The sequence below is a fragment of the Dipodomys spectabilis genome, unplaced genomic scaffold (genome assembly GCF_019054845.1).
Source record: "Dipodomys spectabilis isolate Male_0828 unplaced genomic scaffold, ASM1905484v1 ptg000039l, whole genome shotgun sequence".
NCBI classification, from domain to species: domain Eukaryota; kingdom Metazoa; phylum Chordata; class Mammalia; order Rodentia; family Heteromyidae; genus Dipodomys; species Dipodomys spectabilis.
This window is the reverse complement of record NW_024870716.1, coordinates 1,202,910-1,208,354: the sequence shown is the minus strand read 5'-3', so window position 1 is coordinate 1,208,354 and position 5,445 is coordinate 1,202,910.

Below are 5,445 nucleotides of genomic sequence, written 5' to 3'. Positions count from 1 at the left end.
TGGCGGGGGGGGGGGGGGGGGAGGGGGGGTGGTGGTGGTGGTGGTGGTGGTGGTCAGTCATTGGGCTTGAACTCTGGACCTGGGCGCTGTCCGTGAGCTCTTCAGCTCAAGGTGAGCACTCTACCATTTGAGCCACAGCTCCACTTCCAGTTTTCTAAGTGGTTTATTGGAAATAAGAGTGTCATGGACTTCCCTGTGCTGGCTGGCTTTGAACCATGATCCTCAGATCTCAGCCTCCTGAGTAGCTAAGATTACAGGCGTGAGCTACCAGCGCCTGGCTTCAAAATGCTCTTGTTACTAGAGATTGAACCCAGGGCTTCTCCATATGCAACACCAAGGGCTCTACCATTTGAGCAACATCCCTATCATTGTAGTTTTGTATTTCCTTTTTGAGAGAAAAGGTGTCAATAATTTTGTTTGAGCTGGTCTCAATCTAGTGATCTTCCTACTTCTAATTGGCTAGTGCTCTACCAACTGAGCTATACCTCCAATCCCCCTCTGCCTCTCAAGTAGCTGGAATTAAAGGTGTTCCCCCCATGTCTGCCCCTTTGCACACTTTTGTACAGCTCACAGGGATAGTAGAAACTGTGAGGAATGTGTGCTGCTGGCATTACAGAATGTTACTGCAGGAAGTCACCTTACAGATGATTTTGTCCAATTCCTTATATTACATATGGAGAACTTGAAGCCTAAGGAAGAAAAACTCCCATTTACATTTATAAAGCCCCAAATAGCAGAACACTGGACTAGTGGATTAGGTTTTCTGTTTCTGTTAATAATACAACATTTTTGGGGACGGGGAGGGAGGAAATTCTGGAAAATCTCAACTAGAAAGTGAAATGTTTCTGCTTCTCCTAAGTTTTAGACTCATAGGAAGTAGAGGGTGACTCAAGTGGTAAAGTGCCAGCCTTGATCAAAAAAAGCTAAGTGAGGGGCTGGGAAGGTGGCTCACTGGTAGAGTGCTTGCCTTGCATGCATGAGGCCCTGGGTTCGATTCCTTAGCACCACATAAGCAAAAAGAAAAAAGCCGGAAGTGGTGCCGTGGCTCATATGGTAGAGCGCTAGCCTTGAGCTGAAGAGCTGAGGGACAGCGCCCAGGCCCAGAGTTCAGGCCCCACGACTGGACCCAAAAAAAAAAAAAGCTAAGTGAATGCTGGGAGTGTGGCTTAGTGGTAGAGTGCTTTCCTAGAATGCTTGAGGCCCTGGGTTTGATTTCTCAGTACCACAAACACAGAAAAAACCAGAAGTGGCTCTGTGGCTCAAGTGGTAGAGTGCTAGCCTTGAGCAAAAAGTGCTCAAGCCCTGAGTTTAAGCCCCAGTGCCAGTACAGACAGCACAGGAAGAAAGGAAGGGAGAGAGGGAGGGAAGAAAAGTAAGAGAGAGAGGAAGAAAGAGAAGAATGAAAGAGAAAAAATTAAAGTTGTTTTTTCTTTTGTCAGTCCTGGGGCTTGAATTCTGGGGCTGGGTGCTGTCCATGAGCTCTTCAGCTCAAGGTGAGCACTCTATTACCTGAGCCACAGTACCACTTCTAGTTTTCTGGTGGTTAACTGGAGATAAGAGTCTTATGGACTTTCCTGCCATGGCTTGGCTTTGAATCCTGATCCTCAGATCTCAGCCTCATGACTAGTTAGGATTACAGGTGTGAGCCACCAGTGCCCATCTTGGAAGAGATTTTTTTTTTTTTTGGTCGGTCTGGGGCTTGAACTTGGCCTGGGCGCTGTCCCTCAGCTCTTCAGCTCAAGGCGAGCGCTCTACCACTTGAGCTACAGCGCCACTTCCGGTTTTCTGGTGGTTTATTGGAGATAGGAGTCTCACGGTCTCTCCTGCCCGGGCTGGCTTTGAACGGTGATCCTCAGATCTCAGCCTCCTGAGTAGCTAGGATTACCGGCGTGAGCCACCAGCGCCTGGCTTTGGAAGAGATTTTGACTCAAAGACTTATTTGGCTGGGCACCCATGACTCAATCTATAATCCTATGTACTTTGTAAACTGAGACTGAGAATTAGGGATCAAAGCTACTCTGGGTAGACAAATTCTTTTATCACCAATTAACCAGAAAAAAGCCAAAAGTGGAGATATGGCTCAAGTGGTAGAGTGCCAGCCTTCTTAGAGAAAAATAATCAAAAATGCCAGGCCCTGCATTCAAGCCTCATACTGGCACACACACACACAAGATAAAATTTTAATTAACCACTCAGGAGTTTCACCTCCAAAAAAATTTTTTTTGGGGGGGTCCGGTCTGGGGCCTGAACTCTGGGCCTGGGTGCTGTCCCTCAGCTCTTCAGCTTAAGGCTAGCACTCTACCACTTGAGCCACAGCACCACCTCCAGCTTTTTTCTTTTTGCTTATGTGGTGCTGAGGAATCGAACTCAGGGCCTCAGGCATGCAAGGCAAGCGCTCTACCACTGAGCCACCTTCCCAGCCCTCACCTCCAAAATTAATTCCAGCAGGGGGCAGCAAAGTTAAATATGGACCCTAATACCTTTAATGATTTTTGGGATGCAAGCCAGTACATTTCTTTTTCTCTAAAATTGTCCATTACCACCATCTCAGCACTAGCAGTTCCCTTTAAAAAAAAAAAAAATGCTTTACCTTGTGTTAAGCAAGCACTGTGTAGGTGCTGACTGACGTACTAATCATCTCATTTAATCCTCGTGACAATGTATCATTTATGAGTTACATGCTATCCCATTTTGAAAGGGAGGAGATTTAGAGAGATTAAGAAATTCTCCCAAGGAACCACTGCTAGAAAACAAAGAAACAGAGTCCAAACTAATCAGAAGTACAATCACTTAGATTCCTTGTGTCCCTCAGGGGCTGCCTGCTTGAATAGAATGGAGGCAGTAGGGCAAGAGAGGGAGAAAAAGTGATTTTTTTAAATTGAATCACATGAGAACTAAACCTAAAAATGTTTATTGTCATTATGATGATTGTTGGTGCTAGAGACAGAACTCAGGGCCTTGTGCCTGTCAATTTAACACTCTACCATTGAGCTACACTTCCAGTCCCAGTCCAGTTTATTACAGTCATTATTTTTGTTTGATTGTTTGCAGATACTGGGCCTTGAACTCAAAGCCTCACATCCTCCCTTAGCTTTTTCCCTCCTGACTTGCTTTATCATACTTCCACTTCTGGCTGCTCATTAATTGACAATTGATGAAGAGTCTCTTGGACTTTTCTGCCCAGGTTGGATTTAAACTACAATCCTCACATCTCAGCCTCTTAAGTAGTGAGGATCATAGGTGTGAACCACACATGCCTGGCTTGTTATTATTTTTAAATTGCCAAATTAAGTTGTATCAAGGTCACTTGGCTAGAACCAGTGGTCAAAAAAAATTTTTTTTAATATTTGACCAGTCCTGTGGCTTGAACTCTAGGCCTGGGTGCTGTCCCCAGTTCCTTTTGCTCAAGGCCAGTACTCTACCACTTGAGCCACAGCTCCACTTCTGGCTTTTCCTGTGATTTTAATTGGAGATAAGAGGCTCATAGACTTTCTTGCTGGAGACTGGCTTCCATTGGTGATCCTCAGATCTCAGCTTTTTTTTTTTTTTTTTTTTGGGGGGGGGAGGTCCGGTCATGGGGCCTGAACTCTGGGCCTGGGCGCTGTCCCTCAGCTCTTCAGCTCACTTGAGCCACAGCGCCACTCCCAGCTTTTTTCTTTTTGCTTTATGTGGTGCTGATGAATCGAACCCAGGGCCTCATGCGTGCAAGGCAAGCACTCTACCACTGAGCCACCTTCCAAGCCCAATCTCAGCTTTCTTTTTTTTTTTGGTCGGTCGTGGGGCTTGAACTCTGGGCCTGGGCGCTGTCCCTCAGCTCTTTAGCTCAAGGCGAGCACTCTACTACTTGAGCTACAGCGACACTTCCGGTTTTCTGGTGGTTTATTGGAGACAGAAGTCTCACGGTCTCTCCTGCCCGGGCTGGCTTTGAACGGCGATCCTCAGATCTCAGCCTCCTGAGTAGGTAGGATTACAGGTGTGAGCCACCAGCGCCCGGCTAATCTCAGCTTTCTTTTTTTTTTTTTGGGTCCGGTCATGGGGCCTGAACTCTGGGCCTGGGCACTGTCCCTCAGCTCTTCAGCTCAAGGCTAGCGCTCTACCACTTGAGCCACAGTGCCACTTCCAGCTCTTTTCTTTTTGCTTATGTGGTGCTGAGGAATCGAACCCAGGGCCTCGAGCATACAAGGCAAGCGCTCTACCACTGAGCCACCTTCCCAGCCCCTAATCTCAGCTTTCTTGAGTAGCACAGGCATGAACCACCTGTACTTGGTTCCATTGGTCAATTTGAAGAGTGTTTTTGTTTTCTCCCCCAGTGCTGGGGATTGAACCCAGGACTTTGATCATGCTACGCAAGTGGTCTACACCAAACTGGTATCCCCAGGTGTTTTCTTTCACCATTAGCACTATTTAACTCTACTCACCCCTCTTTCCTGGTTTCCTCGGAGCTGTTCCTTCCATCCTTCCCCAGTTTTGCTTCTTCTAGATTCAGCCTTTGGTCCTTGACTCTTTTCTGTCTATTCCACTCCTTGATGAACTCAGTGTCAGGACCTTAGAATAGTATTTAAACATCTGTCTCTAGCCCATCATTCTCCTTTGAGATATACTCTAATGTTCAATTGCACACTCTCCATTGCCACCTCCACAAGAATGAAAATTGTTGACTTAACATGACCTGAAACAAAGCCCTGATTACCATTCTCTCCATGCCTACTCCACTCACAGCCTTTTGCATCTTTTATAGCAAATTCATCTCTTATTCAGGCTAAAAATCCTAGATAATCCTTGACTTTCCCTCGTGCAAGTCTATAGGAAATGAAAAGGGATTTCTCACTAGAATGTGGCTGACTCTTAACTACTTTTTCTAGTGCCTCTGCCACACCTGGTCTGATTCAGGCTCTCAAATCAATCGCTGCAATGAATATTATCTCAAAACACCTCCCTGTTTCTATTTATGTTTTTCCATAATATATTCTCCATACATGGACTAAAGTGATCCCCCCCCCCCCCTTGTATTGGGCTGGAACTCAGAGCCTGGTGCTCACTTAGCTTTTTTGTGCTCAAGGCTAATATTCTACCACTAGTCACTCCTCCAATTTGGTTTTTGCTGTTAATTGGATTTGTCTTCTCAAGCTGGCTCCTACTCTCCAGAGAAGCCAGGATTATAGGCTTGAGAGAATAGCCTGTGTTTTGTTTTTGAGTTAGCATTTCTTTAAATTTGCCCCAGGAGCTGACTTGAAACACCTGATCCTCTGCTTCTGCCTCTTGAGCAGCTGATGCCCAAACCCATTTTTGCTTTCACTTTGCCTTTCCCTACTTCAGTTAAAATACACACACACACACACACACACACACACACACACACACACACACACACACACACACACACACACACACACACACACACACGCACTCACACACCAAAAACCCTTCAGTGATTCATACATACTC